Source organism: Rhipicephalus sanguineus, chromosome 8 (assembly GCF_013339695.2).
Source record: "Rhipicephalus sanguineus isolate Rsan-2018 chromosome 8, BIME_Rsan_1.4, whole genome shotgun sequence".
In the NCBI taxonomy this organism is placed as follows: domain Eukaryota; kingdom Metazoa; phylum Arthropoda; class Arachnida; order Ixodida; family Ixodidae; genus Rhipicephalus; species Rhipicephalus sanguineus.
In genome coordinates, this window is record NC_051183.1 from 80,404,684 (window position 1) to 80,432,492 (window position 27,809).

The 27,809-nt window shown below is 48.2% G+C and overlaps 1 long non-coding RNA gene across 1 annotated transcript in view; it reads right to left on the bottom strand.

Annotated features, from left to right (window-relative positions):
• Positions 1–20,407: 20,407 nt before the first annotated feature.
• LOC119402844 (uncharacterized) overlaps positions 20,408–27,809 on the bottom strand; it is a 17,803-nt gene continuing 10,401 nt past the window's right edge. The window contains exon 3 of the long non-coding RNA XR_007417164.1: positions 20,408–20,519. This is a non-coding gene — a long non-coding RNA (uncharacterized LOC119402844). The remainder of the gene's footprint in view (positions 20,520–27,809) is intronic.

Here is a 27,809-nt window from a genome sequence, read left to right on the forward strand (position 1 = left end):
TGTCCGGCAAAGGCGGCAGCGAGCGATCCGAGCTGCTTCTTACCGGGGTGGTCACCGGCTAGACGAGACCACGTCCACCACGGTAGCGCTATGCTCGAGAGAAAGCAGTAGGCACGGACCGTTTTCCGCCGCGCCGGCCAAAGGGCCAGTCTTGGCGTCGGAGTGAGGGACACGGGCCAAGGGGGCTACGCTTTGTCTCCTCTCCTTCTGCTCCCTCGTGGCGTCCGGCGACTTGCAGGCAGCCGAGACCACGGGAGGTGTAGCAAATGGCCGTAGGGCGCCGGAAGGGCCGTCCCTGCAGCCTCCGCTCGCGACGTCTATCACGATACCCGTGCGCGCGAGAAAGTCGCGACCAAGAATCACGGGCACGGAAAGAACTCTTAGAGCATAGCGTAAGCATGAGCATGAATTACCTGAACCTTGAATAATATAATAATAATATCTGGGGTTTAACGTCCCAAAACCAAGATATGATTATAAGAGACGCGGTAGTGGAGGGCTCCGGAAGTTCCGACCACCTGGGGTTCATTAGCCTGCACCTAAATCTAAGCCCACGGGCCTCTAGCATCGAAAGTGCACTCGCTGCGCCCGAGGTTCGATCCCGCGACATTGGGTCAGCAGTGTAACATCATAACCGCTACACCACCGTGGTGGTGTAGCGCTTATGATGTTACAACACTCTGGAACTGTTGATAAGAGAACTGTATGAGTGAATCGCGATGAATCGGTCACATCGCCGTAAAACCAGTCACACAATGCCAAAGGAGACGTAACGAATTAGAAGTTTCCTGTTTTCAGCGCCTGGTCACATAAAAAGAAACGTGTATTTTACGGGGATGACAACAACCTACGGCTTTCTATGCACATCGAGCAGACGTTGAGGTTCACACGACTACCACAATGCAGAGGTATGTGCCCCGTGGGTCACATCCCTCTGCATGCCGCTCAGCGAAGGCGGTGTGGCGTGAGTGGCGCTCATTGCCGAAAACCAGGCACGACAACTCGTCTTTACTTATCATTACAGAGAAGCATGAAGGCGACAATGAGGATATGATGATGATGATGATAGTTAAATTTTATGTAAAAAATTCACAGAAAAAGTTAGGCAAATTCCAAAGGAGATTCTGTGTGGATTTGTTAATAATTATTTAATTCATTCGTTGCAGTGGCTATTAGTGCAGCTTTTGGTCGATCTTGCCCCTTGCTGGGTGAGGAATTCGTAGAAGACGTTTCGACCGCGCAATTTTAAGCATTTTCTTTGTCTTGTAGTCGTTTGCTTAAAGAATACGATGGAAACTTAATTTTTACTTTCGCTGTACTATTTATCGCGTAATTTAAAATAAAGCTATATGTATGGGCAACCGAACTCCAAACCACAACCACATCAAGAAGGGAGGCTTTTCAGGATGACTTAATCTAAGTAGGGACCGTATACACTTGGTTCCGTCGATAGTGGACAGAATCATTTGGCGATGGCATAGAGGCGCGGGGTCCAGTCCGCGTTTTCGGGAACGTCACAACCGCACAATACAAATACGGCATACGTGTACGCACCTTCCGCTAGTACGTCCCCTAGGATATAGATTAGCGGCAGCAGCGTAAACACAGCGTGAAGCGGAGCCAACTGACATTTTTTAACTAGTCATATATTGTAGTGGAAGAAGGGAAAAAAATAAGCAAAATTAAGGCAGCTTCGCGCTAGGGGTGCCAAGCCCGAAGGAATTGACGAGCTGGGTGGACTGCCATGTTTCTCTTTATACTTGTCTTGCTTCCTCTCTATATTTCTTTTTCTGTCTGTTTTTTCTACCTCTTTATTGTCTATGTTTATTTATATTTCTGTGTTTCTCACACCATTTCTTTCTATTTCTCGCTCTTTCTATCATTCTATTTCTTCTCTTTCTTGCTCTCTTCCTCTTTCTTTATGTTTTTCTCGCTCTCTCTATTTTTTCTCCATTTTCTTTCATTGTCTCTTTTTAGTTCTATTTTTAACCTGGTCTCTCTTTTTTCTACTTCTTTTTTGCGTGTGTTTCATTCTGTATCTCTCTCTTTCTGTCTATTTTTTTGTCAGTCTTTCAATCTTTTTCTGACTTTCTTCTCTTCCTTTCACTCTTTCTTATTGTTTCTCTCTCTCTCTTTCTACTCGTTCTCTCACAAATCAGAGTTGTTGCATCCTACGCGGGACAAATCGGTACACCTGTTCTGGGAGCGAACCACGAGATGAAGAAGAGAACGAAGAGAGCGCGTGCCGGTTCATGATAATAATTGTTTTACGCCGCGTCATCTATGCTGTCTTCCCCTTGTCCGTTGTCTTTTTTGTGTCATTTAGTTATGTCTGATAGTTTTCTGTTCGCCTTCACCGACCAACTACCGGCTAGAACAGCTTTGTTGTTAAAAGTGTCTGGAAAGGCGACGAAGTATACCGTTTAGTTACGTTCGATTACAAGGTTGTTTTCTGAAAGCTGCACCAGACAGATGGTCTCCGTTTACATCAATGCATTCTAGCAAACGTTTCTTGAAATCGTCGCACACGCGCCTCCGTAAGTTCTTAGCAATGGCTCAACTTCGTCACCAATGGCGTGCTTAGGTTTTTCTATACTCATGGTATGCCTCTTGAAGACGGGGCTTTCCAGGAGCCCCCGCAGGAAAGACCGAGTTGGCCGAGCGATTTCGCCGAAATGAGAGGTAACAGTTCCGAACGTTTTTCTGAAAGAAAAGAAGAAAGAGACAGGCGGATCTAAGGCACACTGAACATGAGCCTGCTGGAGGACAGTCCACGTCGCCATGTCCAGACAAAGCTATTCCGGTGCACGACTTTAGAGAGTTTTTGTTTGCCCGGAAACTTTTTTTTGCGTTAGCGTTATACCGGATACGGTAGACGTAAACGTGAAAGGCCGGATAGGTGACGCCATCTGGCGCGGCCGAGATCAACTATGCACGCAAAGAATTGTAATTGCAGAAGCCTAACGGACTCTGCTCCTCTGATGGTGTAAACTATCGGCATCGACATAAAATACCGACTGAGTTGCCATTTAAAAACTGTCTTCCTCATGGATACTAGACGAAAACAAACAAACGTGTCTCTATTTCTGTGGTTACACAAAACGTAACGAGGTGTCGGTGCCGCCGTCCGCTAATCCGGTATTCCGTAAATACTAGGGGTGTGCGAATATTCGAAAGTTTTGAATATTCGTCGAATATTACATTCGAAATATTCGTATTCGATTCGAAAATCGCGCATTCGAAAAGTTTCGAATATTCGTCGAATATTACATTCGAGATATTCGTATTCGATTCAAAAATCGTGTATTCGAAAAGTTCCGAATATTCGATAACTTCGAATATTCGAAAAATTCGAATATGCGATTCGATTATCATGCATAAAATAACTCGTCTTCCACATTTCTGCTGCGTTCGTATAGCTAAAAACGTTGCCGAGAGGAGCGATAAACATCGTAAGTACACGGAGGCACGATATCTGCCTGCGACGAGCGCCCCAATACGTATGATTCATTGCTGGTGCATCTCCGACGTGCAGTGCTGTTGGCGATCATGTAACCGCACATTTTCAATATTATGCGGCCGTAACGTGCCGCGCTCCCACTCGTTCACTATGCGGGACCACTTCTGAAGAAAGACAGTGACCCATGTGACTGGTGGCGGACTGTAGGCACCTTCAGATACCCCAGTCTGGCAAAGCTTAGCCCCATGTACCTCCCTATACCAGCCACTTCTGTTCCGAGCGAGCGTGCCTTTTCAGTGGCGGGGGGAGGGGGGTGTCTCTGTTAGAAGGGAGCGCCTCCTGCCTGATCATGTGGAGCAACTCATGTTTCTTCATGATAACATCTAGTCATTACTTTCATTGTGCCGTCATATTTGCTTGTGTTGTGATGTGCATAGTGGTAGCCTGGACACGTGTTCTGGAGATAGCAGTGTATGTTGTGTTGCCAGTCAGGCTGTTAAAGTTTTTTTTTCTTTTTCAAATAGCTACATGTTAACTAAAATATTCTTACTGTGGAGGCATTGTTCCTTTGATATTCGATATTCGATTCTATATTCGAAGGTGGATATTCGTATTCGATGCGTATTCGAAAAATTTGATATTCGCACACCCCTAGTAAATACCTTTGGGTATACCGGAATTGCGGACATGCTACCCGTCGCGGCAGCTTAGCACGTAGGGTGTCACGCTGCTAAGCTCGAGGGCCCGGGTGCGACAAGCCGGCCGCATTTCGATGTTGGCGAAATGCAAAAGACCACCCGTGTACTTAGATTTAGGTGGCCGGAAAAGAATCCCAGGCAGTAAAAATTTCTGGATCCCCCTGTACGGCGTCTCATAATCATATCATGTTTGCGGGATAGAAAAAGGCCATCAAACATTGATACCGCACTGCCTAAAGACCTCTATTATTCGCATTCGACAATGAAACTAGAATGACAGGGCGGCGCAGATTCACCTGAATTCTAAGCAGGCCGACTACTATAGCTTGGGCCTCACGCATCGTTTTGTGTATATACCACACGGGCAACGTCATCAGTTAGAACAACGTGACGCCCATGGAGGAGATAAACATCCTAGTCAATGAAAAAAGCATAAACGTTTAAGGCCTTCGCCTCAAAATTTTCAGGTTATGTCTCCTGCTGCGCTGGCCCATGTACTCACAGTATCCGCAATCTAATGAAAATGTCGTCTAAGCAGCGTGAATAGACGTTCACAAGCAAAGCACGAACACACAGGCCTCCCTTGACTCCGTCTATTCGCGCTGGTTCGACGATGCAATAATGCCAACGCGCCCACCTTTTAAAGACGATAGTCTTTCTTGGGGAACTTAAACGCAGAAATTTTGGTCTGTCTTTCTGTCTGTCCTTCTGTCTGTCCTTCTGTCTGTCTTTCTGTTTGTCGGCACGTCCCTCGATTCAGCCACCCGGCCAAAGTTGAACCACTTGCCCAAGGGCCAGCCATCGTGAACGGCTCACTAGGTTCATACTTGTGTACATTGTTGATCAAAAAGCAAACATTACGCATATCTGAGGCGCAACATCACTAGGTAAGTATTAGGCGGTGTGTTCCTTTAACAGAAAATACATAGATACGCAATTTTAAAGACCTTGATGGTATGCGTTTAACGTTGAGACAGTAACGCGTTTATTAAAAGATTGCCACAGCTGAAGCGATCAGCGGTCCAAGCCGAGCAAGCGCGAGCGCCAACAACAACCGTCTTCGTCTTCTTCTTTCGCAGGCGTTCTTGTCTGCGCCCTACCATGTTACAAATCACTCCCCCGCGGAAAAGGAGCCATCCTGGCGACCTAAGGAACAGGTACAACTGGTGGGTCATAATGCGGCTTCAGTCGATCGACGTGAACAGTCTCGCGGCCGCGACGACGGCGGTCCGTAGATGATTGAACAGGCTCAATCATATAGTTAACTGGGGATGCTTGACGTAGGACGCGGTGGGGGCCTTCGTACTTAGGCAGTAGCTTTGTGGAAAGGCCAGGAGCGGAGGAGGGAACGCGAAGCCACACCAACGTTCCAGGCGAATACGACTGAGGAGGCAGGTTTTCGTCGTGACGGTCCTTCTGGCCCTACTCGCCCTACAGTGTTACAACCCTAGTTTCTTAAGGGGCGCTGAAACTTGCCTTCCTCCGTGCCCTCTGCACAAGCTCATGTTGTGTTTCGGTTTCGGTTCAGTATTGCACTGTACGAATGACAGGGGGCGCCGCTCTGGCATTCCTGTTTACCCAGGCGACGTGTAAGTAAGAGAGTTTGTGGAGAGTACTCGTTGAGTGCGGACGTTTCTTCTCCTTCGGCGCATCGCGCCAAACAGCGTGTTCGGGCTGGCCGGCGTCCCCACCGGTCGCGTTGGTCACCGCCGGTCTTCGCCTGCCGCTGCGCCTGGACTACCAGCCCGCAACACAGCACTCGTGTTTCCCGACGTATTGCCAGATGGCGTCCATATCTCACGCAGCGCCTCTTCTATCGTCTTTAGACGACATTTGCAGCGAAGCACGCAGATACGCGGCCAATTTTTTTCTCCTGTTGATCTAACGAAAACGTAAAGACAGTCTAAAGCCAGTATCCTCGCCATCCCGTTGTAAAGAACGTAGCGATCTATCACAGAGGACCGATTAAGTATAATAATGTCTAATTTTGTAAAACGAGATGTAGAGCAATAAAAATAACAATGACGATTAAACTTTCGATTGAAAAACACCATGTCGGATAGCGAAAAGAAATTGGTTTCGTGCAGGAACAAACCATCACACTTTGTAGGATGCGCTAGCTATACTTAATGCTCTCAGATGTCTATTTAAGAGTGTCGGCTATAATAATTTTTTCGCCTTGCCTTGACGCACTGCGATCAACTTGAACGTTCAATAGATAATAATATTAAGGCGAAAACAATAGATGCCTCATAAAACGCGGAAAGTAAAAAAATCACAGCATATCCACGTGGTGAATGATGATGAGTGGGGCGAAGCGAACTCGCGCTGCAGCACGGCGATGGCATTGGCGCGAGCGTGGTCCTTCTTGATGGAAGATATTGTGACTAGATTGTTTGAGAACCACAATCCGTTGCACACACCGCAACTATGACCGAAACTGTTATCAAGGAAGTCCCGCTGGAAGCGCGCGTCGGCGCCTTCGGGCAGAACCCGCCTGATGCGTTTTGCAGCCACTTCACGTGCTTGCACAGCCTCGGGCTCTGCCTGCCGGTACGCGCGCTTTCTCGCCGCTTCACGGTCCTTCACATTTTGAAGATCCGATTCACGCCGCAGCCGTGCAGCTTCGGCCTCGCGGGCTCGAACGGCGGGGTTTTCGCGCCGCAGCCGTGCAGCTTGTCGAGCAGCTTCGGCCTCGCGGGCTCGAACGGCGGGGTCTTCTCGCCGCAGCCCTGCAGCTTGTCGAGCAGCTTCGGCTTCGCGGGCTCGAACGGCGGAATCTGCTTCGCGGCGTCGACGTGCAGCTTCGGCCTCGCGGGCTCTCACCTGAGGATTCTGTCTGCGAGCGCGCTGCCGCCGCCTTCCATGTATCCGTTACTCGTCAACGTCGTCTTCTTCTACTGCATACCAGAACGCATGCAGTAAAGAAGAAAGAATGCCACACAGGCGAACACACACGAGAGTCTCACTCGTCAACGTCGTCTTCTTCTTCTACTGCATGCCAGAACGCGCGTTTCTCACGAGCTAGAGGTGGCTACTACGACGCTACAAACAAACGGAGGATGGACAGACCCACGGCATCAGGAGCTTCGCCCCTAAAAGAACATGTGATGACGTCATCCTATGACGCCGTCATGACGTCACATGTCACGAAACCTTGTGATAAAATCGTGGCTTCACTACGACGGCAATTCACGCGACGTCATTATGTAACATCGTGGCTTGGTCAAAGGTGAGCCGACCACGGAGGCAATGCAAAACCACGTGAGGTGCAGAAAGCTGCGAATTCCTCCAATACCACAGGCAGTGCGAAACCGCTTCGGGCGCGGAAAGCTTTCGGATGGAAGGGGAGGGGGGTCAATACAATCGACTGAGAACAGTAACATGATTTTCGCCATTGAGTCGTATTAGGCAGATCATCGTAACCTTACACCGTTAATACACGACACCTACCACCTTTTGCGCATCCAGATATCTGTTGACGCGTTAACACATCCATAGAGGGTTGCTCTCTAAGTCTCCGGTTATATCTTTCGAGAGTGCGAATTAAATGCTTAAGAAAGAAGCGTTATTCTTACGTGACATCTCCGGAAGCCAATGTCCTTTTTGCAAATCGCTAAGAAACATGCGATTGCCACAAATTAACGAAGACAGTAAAGCGAAATTTTCCTGGCTGTCTGCGGCCGTATTCGGCTTCTCCTTCCGATACTACGGCGTCTCATGTTCAGACAAGCAATCGGAACTTGGACGCCGGCCCCAGGAATGCGAGTGTAACGCAAAAAAACCCCTCTAAACCAATAAAAATTCCCGCCTCCCCATCCCTTCGCTCCGGTGGCGCAAGGGAAGATAAGTATCCGCGCGCACCGCCAAACACTGCGCTTGTAATGCGAGCCACGCTTCTCAGCAATTCTGATTTAGACCATGTCGATAGGCGAGATCGCATTGTTCGACCTTTGCTTTGCAATTTCTCCAGGATAAATTCAATGCTCTTCAGCGAGGCAAGCCCAATGAGAAAACTATATGTGTGCCACCCATACACAGCACCGTTATGCATTCTCAAAGTTTGTTTATGTATTCCTTCCTTCTGGCTTTTCATTTGAGTAGTTAGATGGACTTGCATGATTAGTTGATATAACTTTGATATTTGTTGTTAATGTGCTGAATTAAAGGCATCGTGGCAACTACCATTTTTCCTGTGCTATCATAGGGCATTAGTGTTGTTCCAAGAACAGCCAAAAACTCACAGGGTCCCTTATGCATTCGCCTAAACGACACGAAGGCGAAAGCCAAATTCTTTTTCTTCACACTCGATCCTTCTACGTTGACCCGCCACGGTGGACTAGTGGCAGGGGCGTAGCCAGAAATTTTTAAATGCGAATGCATTTCTTAGTTGGGCTATGTAAGGCATCCGGCGCTGTCCGCGCGCCTCTCCGCTCTCACTCCCTCTCCCATAGCAACAGCTGCCGGCGCGCGCGCTTATCCTCGTCCCTAGCAACCGGAGCAGGTGGTGCGGGCGGAGTATCGGAGAGTGAGTGGAGAGGAGGAGCGCGCTCTGGCGTGTGTGGAGAGAGTGTAGGAGAGGGTAGGTGCAGTGCTTCGCCGCTCCTTCTCTCGCCGTTCGCTCTCTCTCCTCCCTGCGCCACCGCCTCAATGCAGTGCGTTTGAAACGCGTTTGTAGCGTTTGTGGTGCCTTGGCACAGCCTGAAAACAGCGCGTTCTAAACGCGTTTGTGCTGCACTGAAGGCGGTGGCAACATCCCTGAGGTGATTACGAACGCACGTAGGAAGCGTTCGTTGAAAGATGCGCCCTAAAGGGAGACACTTGAGCGCGTCGATGTGTCCAGCTTTACGCCATTAAAATTACTACGCCGTGTACTCTCGGCGCAAGAAATGCATTCTCATTTCGTCACGATTCCCTTCGGGGAGGTGGAAGCATTTTTTTCGGGGTGGGGGTGGCACCTCCTTGATCTGTAGTGGGGGCGGGGCAGGCAGATGTGGTCGAGTGTCATTTTCTGCTCTATATGCTATGGCAAAACAAACAATTTTGGGAGGGACACAGGCCCGGTGTGCCCCCCCCCCCCCACTTTGGCTACGCCACTGACTAGTGGTTATGGTGCTCGACTGCTGACCAGCAGGTCGCGGGATTGAATGCCGGCCGCGGCGGCCGGATTTTCGATGGAGGCGAAAATGCTTGAAGCCGGTGTACTTTGATTTAGGTTCACGTTAAAAACCACCAGATGGTGAAAATTTTCGGAGGCCTCCACTACGGCGTCTCTTTTGATCCAATCGTGGTTTTGGGGCGTTAAAATGACTAATTATCCTTCTACGCCTACCTCCGAATGCTTTATCAAGCTAAGATGGTTTTGCACCGCCTCCAAGATCGGAGGCATTGCAAGCATTCCGCACCCCGTCTGATTTTGCGTTGCCCCTTTGATAGGCCCATCTTTCACCAAGTGACGATGTGATGTAAAGACGTCATCATGTGATGTGAAGGTGGTCTGTGACGTCATGTTGATGTCATATGGTGATGCGTCATGTGATTTTTTGTATCACTCGTGTTGACGCCGACGCCGCGGACCGCGACGGCCAGTTTTCGCGTTTGATGAGGCTTCTAAGGCTCTCCCTTTAATATCCCCGCTGGTGAAGAATATGCAAGCACAAATACGTAACTTCGTCTACTGAAAATATGCTTAGTGCTTTCAGCTGAAATAATTTTTTTTTATCAAATACCTGTGGGGTCAGTGTTACTCTCAGTGTACTGTACAGTGTGAGTACAAAGTGGAAAACAGCAGGATAATTTACAGTATGCAGCCGAACCCACTCATAACAATAATGCAGGACCGCGAAAAGTGCATTGCTATAAATGATAATTGTTAGAAACTGGTAGCATGAAAACAAAGTACTGTCAACTGCTGATTTTGCCGACATGCCTGAAAATTTGGACGCTTTCGCGGCACCGTCACAAGCTCCCATAGACGTCAATGTATAAGAATGTCCAAAATTTCGGACGCTGAAACTCTTCGCATTCGGATTTTTCAGACTTTCTGCGCAAACTGCAGGTCCGAAACGGCATTATTGAAGCCCCCACCTCCACCGCGTCTCTAGCTTCAAACCAGCGCTTTCACGGGCCGATCTGTTTGCGACCGTCGAAGAGTTAAAAAGATAGCTATGCCGTAACGCTGAATTGCGTTAGGGTGAAGCAATTAAATTAGTGTGTCTCGATGTGTGCGCCCAAAACGCGCAACAAAACGCGCATCAAGGCACCCTAAATTAAATAATATGAAAGCGCCGCTGTCACGGCGCAGTGCGGCGATGTCTTTACCGAGAAGCACCGGAAATGTGCGGAGCCGTGATGGCAGAGGGCGGCAAACGCGCCAGTACAGCTTAATCGCTGGCAAATCCGTATGATACGCACCTTCAGCCAACTGCTCGGTAGTACATGTGGCCTGGCGCAGTTGTACGCGTACTGCACGCATTTAATACGCGATAACCCAAAGGTGCCTCGCCGCCATTTATGCTGTCTCATTGTGCGCGACTGATAAGTGCGCCGTGCAGACGCGTTGCCTTTACGAACGAAAGCGGCTCGCCATAGCAAGCCCATGTGCGGTCAAGGAGTGGACATGCCATAACGGACATTTTTACGGCAAACGCGCGCGTACGATACAGCAAGCGCCCCGGAAGTGACAGCGACGTTTGTAGGCGACGTGCTGGACACAGGTTGCTGCGTCAGCATATCTGCTTGGGAAAGGCCGGGGTGAGATCGCTGCAAGGGTCACGCCAGGTGCTTCTCACTGGCTCGCCCGAGAAAACCCCAGGTCCGTCAGCTTTGCTTGTTTTACACGAAGTTCGCAGAACTGCTCAGAATAAGGGGTGCGAGAGCTGAATGTGATCGCGGGCAGCGCGAGCAGCGCACTTGGGACCATAGAGCTTCCTGCAATTACCTAGAGGGAACTCTGGCGCTGCGATCGTTCAGCCACCATGGGAATGATGGGTAGTACACCAATTTGCCTAATCTTCGCGCTTACGGCTTCGTACTCCCATGTGGCTTTGTTTATTGCTGTGTTTTGGAGTTCATTTCGGATAAAAGGATGGAGAGTTGTGAACTTCATGACCAGATTTGATTTGGTGAGCCTAAAAAGGTTAAAGTGCAGAAGTGGAACTGCTGACTTTTGCTGAACTTCGCCTTGCGGCAAACCGGATGCAGGCGACGGGGAGCCAAACGGAGCCGAAAGAACGAAGTTTTAGAAAAATCTGTGTACTACCCATCATTCTCATACTGCCTGAAGCGCCATGCGTTGCAGATCCCATAGACGCTAGCGCCAGAGTTCCCTCTAGTGTACATATAGGAAATCCTATGCTTGAGGCGGTCCATTCGGGTTTTGAACGCTGGCGCGGAGTAGCTCACTCATGTTCGGAGGGTTCGAAGGCCGACTGGAGAGGCGCGCAAGGCTGTTGATTCTGAGAAGGCTGCAGGACGGCTGCGATTGTATGCGTCCGTGGCGGCCGCTCGCGGCTCAGATTTTGATTTCTTCATTCTTTTCAAAGATTTCTTGTTTCATTACATTTCGGCAAGGACACCTAGCAGGCAGAATTCATTCTTATAACCGATAATGCGGCATGAGAGCATTGCAGTAGGCGGGTTGATTTACCATAGGAAACATACAAAAGTTGACGGTGACGCAACTTTTAATTGTTATAACCGATATATTGTTAAAACCGGTATCGTTATAAGTGGGTTCGACTGTACTAAGATACGACGCTCCAAGTCCGCATGCAGAACATACCTTTAGAATAGCGGATGCTGTATTTATTATTTTTTTAATAACAGAGCTGTTGTAGGCCTGAGACAGCGCCTCCTCTTTCTGTGCCTGGGTGAAGGAGAGGAGCGCAACTGAAACCGGCCATCGGCGTTATTGCGGCGTTTAGCCGCCAGGCGCCACCACCAGAGTAGACCCGCCGTCGCGTTGTCGCTCGCAGAAAAGAATGCCCTGGCTGCATTCGAAGATGCTATATGGTTCAGTTTTCCGCTTTATTCTCATTGCTTAAAGCATAATGAAAAATTGTAAAGGGGAATCGTGGAGCGTCTGTCGTTCTGGGCAACCAACCCATTTCAGTGACATATGTCGCTCGAGGCTATTTGATTGAGATGCTCGCGCGTCATCTGCTAGGCCGATACCAGAGAGCGCCTGCCACTCATGCGCGGAAATGTTTGTCACTGTTACGTTCGCTTGACTGAGAGCCAGTGTTTGACTGTCTGAAAGTGGATTTTTGATAGCAGCGTTTGCCAGGAGCTAAAACTGAAATCTTGGGCGCTTAACCTTCCCCGATGAGTGCTACCGTCAGCTGGTGTAGCGCACAATACGCAAGCCTGAAGTTCATGCGCTGAATAGCGCGAAAGATCGCTGCGCTTGCTTCCAGGGATATACGTTGTCCCCCGTTCCCTTGTTAAAGCTTTTGAGAATTACATTTGTTGCAACCGAGAGAAAGCAACAGCTGGTGCCAGAAAATGAGGTACTATGCCGATCAACCATTTCAGTGCTTAAAGCAGTACTAACACGAATTTTAAATATTTTCGAGTTTTTAGCTCTAAATAAAAACGCGGGTATCGAGAACCCTAAAAAGAGTGTCGTAGTGCTTCGGAATACACTCAATGTATTTTTATTACCGCTACCTTAAAATAGCCATTTCGGTTTCGATATCGTGGGGGCGGCTTCTCAGTGACGTGTAAACACAAGTGTGACATCACGGGAACACTGCAACTCGCGGCATACTAGCAACAGCTGCCAGTTTTCTGTCAGTCGCGCGTGGTTCACTTAGATAATGACGAGGGAATTGTCGTCAGAGGCTCTGACGGCGACTTCTGCGATTTAGGATGCATGCAGGACGCAGACTTGTCAAACCCAGTGAACTGTGTTTACTTGTCGGGATAATGTCCATTGCGGTGGGGCTGGCTTGCAGATGCTGCGGAGCGAAACCTTTTAAATCAAAGTAGAATATTTTATACGTGTTGTCTGGCTCCGGTGTGTAGAGAGCATTGATAGCGCATACCATGGAAACGAAACATGTCCCTTTTGGGATGCTTCAAAATCGTGTCAGTACTCCTTTAAACCATTAAAATCGTGGTGGTCCGAAAAACTAAAAAAAAAACAGCCGCATATGACGCGCTTCCTGCAACACTGGGCGATGTGTGTGAACAGCCGCTGTTGTTCAAGTCTAAAGTCGTAGTGTCGACTCTGAACTTCAGGCAATGTGACAGGCGTAAAAAATGCCGCCTGTTCCAAGTTGCTTGAGCACGTCTTTGTATTTGTCGACGGATCGTTGTAGCCTCAGTATCTGGCTCTTCAGCTTTCTTTCTTTTCTCTTCCATTTGGCCTCTTCGGTAGTGACCAAAGTAGAGGCCGAATGGCTGTCGACCTGGACGCTTTTCTCGCATGGGGAATCCTGCTCAGCCATTTGCACGCATCGATTGTGACACTGTACATGGTAATTTTCGGCTGTTTCGCCTGTAGCGCATGGGATAAACATGGGCACCGATTCCTCAGTTTCGGGACCTAATGCCAGCGCTTCACATTGCGGTGATCGCGAGGTAGCGTTGCTACTGGTACACGCATTTGTTGAGAGTTTGGACGCAGCACGTTCACGTTTAGTGACACTTGCGTTTCCTGGTTCAGTTATCTTGGGCTGCAAACGTGAAGGGTGTAGTATGCAAAGACTGACGCTACTGCATCCTTCTTAAGCCGCCGCTTCTTATATTCTATGAAACATTAGGGTCGTAAATGACGGCACATCATCTAATGCAGTTTGAAGATTTATAACGATACAAATTATCCCGCCTAATTACTGCAAGCCACCTCTCCCGAACACCAGCGCCAGCTGAAATCTCATGGAACAACATCCGAACAGTGTATTAAGGCCTTAGATGCCTCATCAAACGCGAAAGTTGACTGTCAGCGGAATCAACACGATTGACGCAAGAAAGCATCATTACGTGATGACGTCATCATAGGACGTCACAGATAAAATTTTGTCATATCATCGTGACGACACATACCGTGATGTCGTCATAATACATCTTCGCTTGTTCAAAATGGGCCGATCACGGAGGTAGTGCATAACCAGCTTGGGTCCAGAAAGCTTGGAGTACCTCCTATCCTTGAGGCTGTAAGAAAACCACGTTAGGTGCAGAAATAACTGGGAGGGAGGCAGGGAATCTTCAATACATTGACTGGGAAGAAACAGAATAACACGGCTTTCGCCTTTCATTCGTCTTAGGTGAATGCATGGGGAACCCGTTGAGTTCTTTTTCTTTATCAATAGAGGAAAATAAAAAAAAAACACGATCGTGATTTCTTTTTGTTCCATTTCCAGACTGGAACACAAAAGTATGACAAGCTAAGGCATGCGAAGGACTTAATAGCCTGAAATAGAAAATAAACTGCGAATGCTATCGAAATCGAATGCAAGTATCTAACCGGTAGCACGGCCTGAATGACTGCCTGTGGAATACGTATAATGGGGATGGACAAAAATGCGAATGTGTGACATCTACATTCTTTGCTGTTTCGTAATTATTTTCAAATGGTTATAGGCTGGATAATGCATGGAAAGATGGAGTCCTCCGCGATACAATCAAAGATCATCTAGAATATTTTTATTGCTACCACGGCCAGAGCGTGATAAAAACAGCGCGCCACTATGATCACGTTTCTCTCTATATACCCTGCACCTGTGCTGTGAAACCTGCGAAACGGCCCGAGGAGAGCGTTCGCCCAGGCACTGAAAAAATAGAGGAGGCGCTGGCTCGGCCTGACGACAGGGCGCATGTGACGCTCCGGTTCCCAGATACATCAATAGATGGCGTACTACCTCGCCCACGCTAGAGTTACTGTATATGCTACCTTTAGGTAGCAGAGTTGTGCATCTGTCTTCCAACGCCGCTAGCAACCATGCATTGCGGAGAAGCTGCCGCTTGGGCCATCTTTTTTTATTTCTCGACGCCTCCGCTGCAGCGAACTGAATTAACACTAGCCATCGACAGCCAATGTTTGTCGCCGGTCTTCGACACGCCAGACAGGTTAATCGGCGACACGATAGGCATGTCGCCTTGCAAAAACGAAGTGCGACTTCACCGCATAGCTGTGGTTGCTAGCCGGACCTATGCGCTACTCTGCTACCTAAAGGTAGCATATACAGTGACTCTACCCCACGCCACGAAACGGTCACACGTTCCTTCCCGTGCATCTCTACTCGGCAAATAACTTCATCAGAGACACCCACAACAAACACAAAACATCACATAATGCCACAAGGGTAACACAGGAAAACCGCAGCTCGGCTGCTTGTGCAGATTTCACACTGAGTGTAACTGGGGTAACTTTCTCTCTCTCTCTCTCTTTTTCAAGAAGGGAGCCGACAGATGGATACATGTTATAGGAATCAAAACAGGAGAAAGTGCCTCAGATCAGGCTGGCCGATGTTTCGATAGGGGACCTATCTTTGTCAAAGGCGCCTTGTCATCCCTGGCGTGTTAGTTTTAAGGGGTTAGTGATGGCGTCATGTCCAGCAGTGGCGCGTCTGTTGCTGTTGGTAATTTCTGCCTGGGAAGAGAGAAACTCGAAAGCAGAGGAGTGTAGCCCTTGCCACATTTCAAGAGAGTTTGCAAACACGTTCGGGTCTGCCATGTCTGAGTTAAAGGAAGCTAAGTCATGTTAAGTCATACCATAAGTCATGTTAAGAGGCATTAAAAACGAGGTTTAATGTCCTGCCCAAAGCCTTCAATGCTCACAGGTGCCAGGTTCTACACCCAATATGCAGATAGCTGAGGCGAGCGCACAGCGAACATTCTGAATCGAAGATCCCATGCCAGTGCGATCGATAGGTATAGCATTCAGCCGATTCCGTGTGCAGCACATGAATGATTCAATCGGCGCTTTTATGAAGGCGCCGTTGCCTGCGTTTCAACACAGAGTCCTTTCTTTAAAGCTTCTAAGCGCAATTACTTCTTCTTAGCTTTACCGGCTTTACTACGCATTGTCTGGCTTTGCGCTTCGCATCATTCGTTTTTTCAAAGTGAGGCATCGCCCCTCATGAGTAACAACCTCGTGGGCATTGTAGCTTCCAGGATTAGACGAGGCGACCAACTCTAAACATGGTAGCGCTCACTAAAGGAGTAGCGACATAAATGGAGAAGTAAAATCCGGTAATCCTTCTAACACTGCCGTAAACAAAGCGCTATTGCTTACCTTCTGTGTCGAACAGCGGCGATTTATCGCCGCCGTCGCTCTTGCCCGTGAAGAAGCACCGGCAACTTGTAGAAATGTGTTCCTGGCGAGTTTTTGTACGTGTTTGAGCAGCCAACTACGCAGCAGTTGTTCTTAGGCATCGGTCATTGCTGACAGAAGCGTTAAATTTCGATGGAAAACGCCACTATCACAGAAACGGCAGTGCTCGCCTTGACGCTCGCGGAAACACTGCTCGCCCGAGCCCGCCTACGCTTCCGAGGCGTTGTGACAGGCGGCGTTGTCGGCACTTTGCGCAGCGCCTATATATTCGAGATGGCCGCTGAACGGTTGGGCAGCGTGAGCAGTCTTTTTTTTTTCAATCAAGACACTCGCTAGCAGACGCTACCTGCGTCGGCGTTGTCTCTCGCGGGCGAGGGCGCGTTTTCGTTCCTTGTCAGCTGGTAGCTCAACATTCATCACAATGGATGGAGGGGAAAATGTTTGAGTCCCGTGTAGATAGATTTAGGTGCATGTTAAAGAACCCCAGATGGCTGAAATTTCCGGGGCCCTCCACTACGGCGACTCTCATAATCATATCTTGGTTTTGGGACGTTAAACCCCAGATATTATTATTAACGCTCATCACAGAAAGAGCGTTTCCATAGTCAACGCGAACCGTTCGCTCTCTCTAGCCAGGCGAGCGCTGAGGCGATGGCGCCCTCTCTTGCACTCAAGAGCAGGAATATAAACACATGCAAGTGTAATCTGCGTATGCCACGTGCTCATCGTGCACAAGCATCAGAAGTGTTCGATCGCCGCAAACAGCGTATGCGAATTGTAGATGCACAGTGTTCGGGGTTCATTCCAGCGAAATGCGTACGTTTATGTAGGTGCTTCGAGAGAACGGCCAGTCCTGTGCGAAGGACGGAATGATGGTACAGTCAGTAGCGAGAAGTTTTATTGCATCTTTATCGAAGTCATTCGATATGTTATACTGCTTGTGCGCTGTTTTGCCGCTCGGGATGCGCCGTGTAAACCGCGTCGCATCCGAAGTGCTCGATCGTGTCCCCAGTTGACGAAGTTTGCTCACGAGGTACAAGTCGAGATATCAGCCTTCGATGTGCTGCAGCGGTGCTAGACCCAAAAGTGTTCTTTGCGGTGTATGTGTGCTCTGAAGTGTGCTGTGCATGTACGCTGCCAGTGGAGTTTTCTTGTCTATCAGCCATCTAGTAATAGAAGCTCCATCAAACTTTAATTTGATTTTTCGCTCACGTATGTGTTGTTTCAAGTTGTAAGAGGTTTAAGAAGTCGAGCTGTTGTACCTTACGTTAAGAAAAACCAAGTGTTTCAAACTTCAACGTTATTAAGTTGAGTGCGCAATATTCATTTTGTCAGATCGTGTTATTCCACACACAACTCATAAATCAGGCGTTTCTAATGCTAAGCAATATACTAAAAAGTGAAAAATTGAATCTGATGTGTAGACTTCTGCGGTTCTCGTCAATCTATACTCAATTTGCCCCTATGCATGCTGTCTTGTGAAACAGTTTGATGCTTGGCCTATATTACATTTCTTTCACAATACTCACAAGGGTATTCTCAATTTGACTGCTTAGTTGTGTAGTGACTAGGTGTTTTTGGAAGACATCGGCATCGCATATTCACGTTGAAAATAAAGTGCACTGATCCTTTCCATCAACTATTACTTGCTCTGTTATGAAAATAAAGACTTGCACCAAAACTTCCCTAAGTTTCTCGGGCTGCCTTGGCTATGGTGCTAATCAAGGAACCCGCACAATATTGTTTGTTCTTGAATTTCTGGTCAAGTTTTTTTTTGCAGAAACGTTGTACCACCTCGGTACGGGCTCGTACAACTTTTACAGACGTAATGAATATGCATATATTGTCTACAAGCTACTGCAGGCTGGACTGCGTGTAAGAACAGGCATGGTATAATGTTCTGTCCTGCATCGTATGTTGCATATTATGAGCGTACCTGAATATCATTGTCATGGTTGCATGAAGCAGGCCTAAGCTAATGGTGACAAACACAAACTTGCTCGCCGCTTCAACATTTACACACAGTGTGAGAATGCTACTTATTGCAACGCTGAGTATCCTAATAATTTGAGTTTGTTTTCGAATGAAGTATAGGTACTGGTCACCTGTTTGTTATCCGAAGCACTTATCATTGCTTTAAAAACGTAGCTGTGCATTCAGAAATGTAAACGGTTCACACATAAACAATATCCAGTCCATGTTGAAAGAGCTTGCGATAGCTCAATGATATTCCTCGTCCTGTGCGACGAAATCAATTTAGTGAAAATAATCTACAATGCAGGGGTGATGTTCACTTGTCCCGCGGCCACAAAGCAGACATACTCAGATGTCGACATTTTCGAGAAACAGATCAGGCCTGTCATAGTACTGCATTTCTCTGCACTGTACTTATGCACCGTACATTATGTAAGTGCTGTACGAAGTGCTACTAACTAGTGAAATTAAGGGAGCTAAGAATAGTCCATGAGACCATTTACAGAAAATGTTATGTTGAATCATTTCACTCCGAAAAAGTTGGCTTCCCAGAGGTATGAACATTCGCTTTCTTGTAAATGCTCCATACTTTAACACAACTCATCAGCTGCTCTGCATAACGTATGTATAAATTAGAATGGATTTTGTACGTGCACTCGCTTCAGTATATTAACCACTTATTCGCAACATTATAGTGCATGTTAAGAACTTTAGACATGCTTGTACCCATTCTTTGTGTTTCTGGCTGAGTAGAGGTTTTATTGAGTTTTCAAAAGTTAAGAAGTAGCAAGCACTAAACTTTTGCAAGGTCGCAGTCCCTATGCCGGTGAGATATTGTTTTTTTTTTATAGATGAAGAAAAACGAAAAGTGCACATCTCGCTCCCCAATATTTGGGCTGTGCGAATAGCACAGTTAAGCTTCGAAGCGGATTCGAATCGAATAGTCGAAATAATATATATGTATCGCGCAATATAAATAAAAATGAGTATCTTTGTCATGACCCAACTCACCTGCACAATATCTTCTTTTAGTTGGAACAAGGCACGTGCGAATGTCATTCTTTTGGGTTTGAAGGGAATTGGAAGCAAATTTGAATAGGAGAAAGATTTGAATTTCAGTATGATACAAGTGAAAACCTGTAAAATACATCACCTTTTAGGGTGTTCTATACTTAGAGGGTATAAGCCCTTTATAACAAGCTTTTAAACTTAAAAAATGGTTAATCAACGTAAGGGTAATAGATTCATTTAACCTTGAAATGCGCAAGGGTTTTGCGGTAGTGCGAATTTTTTCTGAATGCGCGTTTTCACGGCATAGCACTTTTACGCTCAAGTGCTTACTAGGAAAGGCAAGGCCTTATGATCCCAAGGCGAGGTGAACCTCGCCTTGGGATATTAGGACCGGGAAGAATGTACCCGTATATCGTTCAAGGAACATATAGTGCGGTCGGTGGCTACATGAATCTTCGGAGAACGAAATAAAGAAGCGACGGAAAGAAAGAAGCCTTGTGCTTCCTGCGGAAAGCCTCAGTGAAGCTTTAACACAAATAACCACAGGGCATGTTGGATACTTTACTGTAAATGAAAGCATCTGTAGAGTCGAAAAATGTTATGTTGAGCATTAAATGAAGAGTCTAGATTTCCCCATGCGTTTCTCTTTCAAGTAATTTACGAGAAAAAAAAGACTTGGCAGCTAATATTCATCGTAAGTTGAGCAAAAAACTATATGCTATTAGTTACCACGTTGATATGAATAGAAGAAGAAATGAAAAACATAATGAACACGCCAGGGCTGATTTTCGCTCCCTCAGTACTCGTCTCCTCGACTCTCCGGAGTGTCAACTAGACCGTCAACAGCGCACCAAAGTTTCTTTTCTAATGCCAATGTACACTCGATTTCCTTGCGAACATTTATTTTTATTGTGTAATAATATGGATGCGCCTCAGCGCAATTGGAATCATGACCTTCTTGATCGGAGTTTTCAAGAAGAAATTGTAGTATTCTTGCAGAAGGTATAGCTAACAGTTTCATTAACAGAACACGTCCATCCAGGTGGTGCTGTGCCATTATTTTTTGCCTCCGTGCACTGTGGAAGGGGGTTCCTAGCTGTAATGGAAGCAGAAACATGATTGTCATGTATAGAATGTTGTCATAATGCCTGGTGTACGCAAACTGTTTTTCAAATATAACGAGGCGCTTCTGAGAAACGAAAGAACCCCTTGTAATCAGGAAAATTGGTACAGAAAGAGCGGTGCATAAATAAACGCTAATTCACCGCTACCACACACACAAAAACTCTGCGTTCAACGAAACAGTGGTGGGAACACAAGACATATGACTCATTTTACTCGCGTAACTAAGACGGCAATAAATACGGACGCCCTAGAGACACGCTTTTAGTCATGTCCTAGGAAATATTTCATTCTTACTGAGTAGAGCAAATAATGAATAACGTATCCTGTGGTCCCAACAATTGAGGAGAAACATTGTTATGGTGAAAACGGCAAGCTCATAAACTGATCCCCGAATGTGATATTTGTTCTGGCTCTCATTGAAAATTCGCGTTGGTGTTAATTGTTCTGATAATAGAAACACAAGTTGATGAAAGTGACTTTATAACCAGCCTGCAGAGAAACAACATGAATTACCTGTAGTAAAGAAGGTCGCAAGATGCATCACGGCATTTATATTTCATAATAAAGGGAAGGACCAACGGCTAATAAAAAAGCAGTTTAGAACTGGTGGCTTAGTAAAGCTTGTTCTTGGGCTAGTTTTACTTGTTTTAATTGGGCTAATGTTTTATAATTGGTGTCCTGGAGGAATACGTGAGTCACGAAGTGAACAATATTTTTACGCTGCGGTCCGAACACCTATAGCTATAGTTTTAGCTTGAGCCTTTTAGTAAATTGGGCGATCATAGAAGGAACGGGAAAAAGTGGGAACGCTTAAGCTTCCCCTTCTTAAGTTGAACGCGATAGCGATATCTGGCCCCATATCGGTTATGCGACACACACACACACACACACACACCTATAGTAAAGGTGTAAAGGATTCCGCCCTCTTCAACATCACATTTATGACAACAGCGCGCATTCACATTTATGACAGCAGCAGCAGTCACGCGCGTGATACATTTACGAAGTTTCGATGCACCCACTACGTGTTCGTACGAGAATACGCCAAGTAATGTGTGTGCAATTTGTAATGGGTGGCCGGTTTAACCCACCAAATCGCTTTACTGCGATATTAGATCTCGTACTGTGAAGCCTGTACACAAGACACGTATGTTTGTGAAGCATGCAAGTTACTTTCAGTGAAGATCCAAGCATTGGCGTGTCTCTGCGGTAGAACACCTGCTTGCCACGCCCAAGGCTTGGGTAGGATTCCACTTCATGTAAATCAATTTTTTATTATTTGCATCAATGGCAATTTTTCGGTTACGGACAATGATAATTTTTCGCTCCCAACCAACGACGCTGACGCCGACACCGTGATTTCTGCCACACTGGCTCTTTAGCGCTATCGCGTTAATACCCGACTTTTGATTCACCGTTACAGCAGAGCCGTGCGCTGTAAAGCGCTACGCGACGATATTTGGCAAGCTTCTAAGATGAAACAGGCAATCGCCAGCGTAGTAAAATCCCAACCGTCTCGCGCCTACAGAGATTGCTGGCTGCTTCATTCGTCACTTATTGAAATTAAAAAAACCAGACAGCAGGAGCCATACATAACCCACTACTAAAATTAACACCCTCGTGGTGGATGCGTTATCGAAGCCCCTTCTGCGCCCTCATTTTTCTAAAATTTTTGCCAATGGGTGCACTCGGCGGTTTAGCATTCCTAGTGCACCCTTTTTGTATTTTAAGGTCGCAGAGAGCGTGTTTCTGCGCATTTTATACCCATCTGAAAGTAAGCGCGCTGTGGCGTTTCACAGCTGTTAAAAAACCTGGCGAGATTATGTGCAAGCTGTTCGCACGAAAGTGACTGTTGTACAGGTTAAAAAATTACACTAGGTTGTGGACTACCCTTGCTTAATACACAAGGCATACGCGATACAATAACGTACACATACATTAACGTGTGCGTGCCCCCCACGGGAAATGCAAAAAGTACAATGCTATCTGGCTGGATCCCACTTCATGGCCGAGGAAAATCATGGTCCTTTGACATGGCTGCGAAGAATGTCGTCGACAAATAATATCCTCTTGGGTTGGAGTCTTCGTTGCAGGAACATAGCTTTGAGGTGAAGTACCGCAATGACACATTGAAAAATCGCAGGTGGACGAAATTAATGAGGAGTTCCCCCGCGACGGCGTGCCTATTGATATCTTGGTTTTTGCACTTAATACCCCAGCAATTTAAAATTTCTTCTGAAATTTTCTATGCCTACTTTCACTGTTCCTGTGCTTCATCCTTGGCGCATACCACGTATCATGGTACGTGGGTTGCATGACGTAGACGACAGCGATGTCGCGTTATTCGAGTTGTGGCCTGTCAATCACGTTCCTCATGCACTCATGTCCTGTCTTGCTGATTTTAGTATATACAAAGTTAAACAGAAAACCACGAGAGCACCCAGACGTAGACGAGTAGATAGATAGATAGATAGATAGATAGATAGATAGATAGATAGATAGATAGATAGATAGATAGATAGATAGATAGATAGATAGATAGATAGATAGATAGATAGATAGATAGATAGATAGATAGATAGATAGATAGATAGATAGATAGATAGATAGATAGATAGATAGATAGATAGATAGATAGATAGATAGATAGATAGTGTCACGTGGTTTATTCACGTACAAACGTGAAGGAACGACAAGGAACGTCGAGGGTCCAAAATCCAAGCAAGCGCAAGCTCGGGTCGCGTGGCTACCACCAACGATGTGGCTTGCTTTCTTGGCTGCTTCGTCGTCGTCTGTATTGTTCACTACATTTGCCCCCGGTGAATAGCGTAGCCATCCTGGCGACTTAAGGCGTTGTCAGTATGGCGGGGTCATAATAGGGCTTGAGGCGACTCACGTGAACGATTTCCCTGCCACGACGACGTAAGTCTGGGGACGGTGTCAAAGGCTCAACCTCATAATTGACTGGGGACGTACGAGTGAGAATGCGGTAGGGCCCGTGATATCGGGCAATTTCGACGAAAGGCCAGGAGTGTTCGGTGGGATCCAAAGCCAAACCAGGGCACCTGTCGTAAAAGTATGGAGAGGTCGGTCGGTGTCGTGCCTTAGCTTCTGACGGCCTTGGTCCTCGGTTGTCAGCGAACGGGCCAATCGTCGGCAATCTTCGGCGTACCTGGCAACGTCAGAAATTGCAGTGTACTCAGATGAGTCAGGCGTGTAGGGAAGCATAGTGTCAAGCGTGCATGATGGATCGCGTCCGTACAAGAGAAAGAAAGGCGAAAAACCTGTGGTCGCATGCGTAGCGGTGTTGTACGCGTACGTGACAAACGGAAGGACGGTGTCCCAATTGGTCTGGTCTGATGCGGTGTACATTGTCAGCATATCGCCGAGAGTGCGATTAAATCGTTCAGTGAGGCCATTCGTTTGCGGGTGATATGCGGTCGTCATGCGATGAATGACGTTGCACTGAGCGAGCAATGCTTGAATAGCGTCAGATAGAAAAACACGCCGTCTGTCGCTCAAAAGTTCACGGGGAGCACCATGGCGAAGGACAAAGTTGCGTAAGATGAAAAACGCAACTTCTCTTGCTGTTGCTGTGGGCAGGGCTGCAGTTTCCGCGTAATGTGTGAGGTGGTCTACGCCGACAATTATCCACCTATTTCCAGAAGAAGTCGAGGGAAGCGGTCCGTATAAGTCGATACCGACGCGATCAAATGGACGCGCCGGACAAGGCAGAGGCTGAAGTGTACCGGCTGGGCGTTCAGGTGGAGCTTTACGGCGCTGACAAGCAGTGCAAGCACGTACGTACTTGCGCACAAAGGTATACATGCCGCGCCAGTAGTATCGCTGACGCAGGCGGTTGTAGGTCTTGAGAGCGCCGGCGTGAGCACATTGCGGGTCGTTGTGGAAAGCAGTACAGATTTCCGTGCGCATGTGGCGTGGTATCACTAGCAGCCACCTCCGACCGTCAGACGCGTAATTCCGCCGATAGAGGAGGTCGTCTCGAATAGTGAAATGCGTGGCTTGACGACGGATAGTTCTTGAGGCTGGATGTGCTAATGGGTCAGTCAGAAGGTCGAGAAGATGGGAAATCCACGCATCCTTGCGTTGCTCCAACGGCATGACTGCGAAGTCAATTGGCGTCAAGACAGCTGAGGAAGCTGACGACGAAGCTGTGTCAGCCGGTAGCGGCGAGCGGGATAGGGCATCAGCGTCCGAGTGTTTGCGGCCGGATCGGTACACAACACGAATGTCGTATTCCTGTAGGCGAAGCGCCCAACGACCGAGGCGTCCCGACGGATCCTTCAGCGATGACAGCCAACATAGGGCATGATGGTCCGTCACTACTTCGAAAGGGCGGCCATAAAGGTACGGGCGAAACTTGGCCAAAGCCCAGATAATGGCGAGGCACTCTTTCTCTGTGACAGAATAATTACACTCGGCTTTCTTGAGGGTGCGACTCGCGTAAGCAACGACGTATTCTTCATATCCTTGTTTTCGTTGTGCCAGTACTGCACCAAGACCGACCCCGCTGGCGTCGGTATGGATCTCCGTAGGCGCATTAGGATCAAAGTGACGAAGTATCGGAGGCGACGTTAATAAGCGCCTCAGCGTCATAAAAGACTCGTCACACTCCTGTGACCAAGCAGACAGGCCGCTGGAGGCTGTCAGTAGATTGGTAAGAGGCGCGATGATAGAAGCGAAGTCGCGCACAAATCGACAAAAATACGAGCACAGCCCAATAAAACTTCGAAGCGTCTTCATAGAGTTCGGCTTCGGATATTCGGCCACGGCGCGGAGTTTCGCGGGGTCCGGAAGAACGCCTTCCTTGCAGACGACGTGGCCTAGTATTGTGAGCTGGCGCGCCGCAAAATGGCACTTCTTGATGTTAAGTTGAAGGCCAGCAGAGGTGAGACACGTGAGAATTGCACGAAGGCGAGTAAGGTGAGTCGGAAAATCGCGAGAAAAAACGACGATGTCGTTAAGGTAGCAGAGGCAGGTATTCCACTTGTAGCCGCGAAGGATGTTGTCCATCATCCGTTCGAAGGTAGCTGGGGCGTTGCAGAGTCCGAACGGCATGACGTTAAACTCATACAGCCCGTCAGGAGTGACGAATGCAGTCTTCGATCGGTCAGGGTCGGCCATCGGAACTTGCCAATAACCCGAGCGTAAATCCAACGACGAGAAATATTCTGCTCCTTGCAAGCAATCGAGAGCATCGTCGATGCGTGGCAACGGGTATACATCCTTCCGAGTATTTTATTGAGGCGGCGGTAGTCGACACAGAATCTAATTGATCCATCCTTTTTGCGCACAAGAACAACAGGGGACGACCAGGGGCTCTGGGACGGCTGGATGGCACCGCGCTTGAGCATATCGTCGACTTGTTCGTTGATAATACGCCGCTCTTCCGCTGAAACTCGATATGGTCGTTGGCGTAAGGGAGCATTACCACCGGTGTCAATGTGGTGCGTGATGCTCGTTGTACGCCCCAAAGATGGTTGAGCGCAATCAAAGGAAGAGCGGAACTCTCGAAGAAGGGCTAAGAGTTCGCGTCGATGTGTCGGCGATAGATCAGCGGCAACGGAAGGGTGGAAAATGTCTGGAGCGGAAGAAGTGGCAACAGGTGGTGTCATGGCATTCAGCTGGAGGTCGGGTTGGTTTGCAGCAAACTCCAGAGAACGCAGCAGGTCAACGTCTTGTATGTTGCCCAAACATTCCCCGCGAAGTAATGTAACTGGGATGTCAGTGAGTTCGCAACCAGCATAAATGTAGCACCCGATTCAACGGCGAGTACGGCAAACGGTAGTCGCAAGCCGCGGCGGCGGAGAAATACCTCGGACGGGACGAACAGAACAGTTCCGTCTGGAGCGGCTTTACAGGTCAGGACTACCAGGGTGGACGTTTTCGGGGCTATATCTGTGTCCGCAGCAACGACAAGTTCGTAAGCGTCGGGAAGGGGATCCACCGAAAGAGCAGTTTGCAGCGGCGTAAGGGCGACTTCTGCACGGGAGCAGTCTATGAGGGCACGATGACGCGAAAGGAAGTCCCAGCCGAGAATAACGTCGTGGGAGCATGACGTTAGCACGAAAAACTCGATGACGTACAGTTCGCCTTGAATAATGACACGCGCGGTGCACACAGCAGAAGGTGCTATGTACTGTGAGCTGGCCGTGCGGAGCATTAGTCCCGAGAGCGACGTGGTCACCTTTTTTAACTTGCGGCATAGGTTCTCGCAGATTACGGAAACGGCGGCTCCTGTGTCAATAAGCGCTTGTGCGGCGGTCCCTTCAACATTGACGTCGATAACGTTTTGCGGCGAAAAAGATGGAGGCCTTGAGCAGTTCGACTCGCATGCAGCTCTTGCCTCCGGAACTGCAGCGATCAGTTTCCCTCTTCCGTAGTAGGTCGGCGACGCATTGGTGACAGGGAGCGTCGTCGAGGGGATGGTGATCGGTGGTTGGCGTAGGGTCGTTGATCGTCAAGGGTGTACCTTGGTGGCGCCCTTGACGACGACACAACAGGCCTGCCCACGGCGTCAAATGGAGGACATTGGCGACAGTAGCGGGCGACGTGTCCAGCGATACCACAGGCGAATCAGATGGGCCCATTGTCTGTCGTTCTCCACGCGTCTGAGCGGCGGTAAAATGGAGTCGAAGGTCTCGCGAAGGTAGTCGACGCGGCGTTCACAGTCGTCGGCAAGGGATGGGGTGGCATGGCAGGTCGAGAATATGGCGTAGGCTGCTGCGGGCGAGCAGCAACGGCGGCGTAGGTAAGCGGTGCAGTGACGGGTGCTTGTTGGAGAATCGGTGGGAGGGCCTCCGCAACTTGGGTTCGAATGGCGTGTTGTAGGTCCGGAGCCAAAGCCTGCGCAGGCTCGTGCGTGAGCGGCAGTAATGATAGCTGGCGCGCTACCTCCTCGCGGGTGAAGTCCTTGATCGTGGACAAAAGCGGCTGCTGATCGGCAGGACGGGCAGCTAGCTGCAAGCTTGAGAGCGTGTCGGGCGTCGTAAGGGCTTGACGGGCGATCGCGCGCTGTCTACGCAACTCGTCGAAGCTCTGACAGAGTGAGACGAGTGCCGCGATCGTGGTAGGGTTTCTCGCGAGCAGCATCTGAAAGGCGCCGTCCTCGATGCCCTTCAGGATGTGCCTGATTTTGTCCTCCTCGGTCATGGAGGAGTTCACGCGGTTACACAGATTCAGGACATCCTCGATGTAGCCCGTGTAGTTCTCGCCCGGTTGCTGCGCACGTTGACGCAAG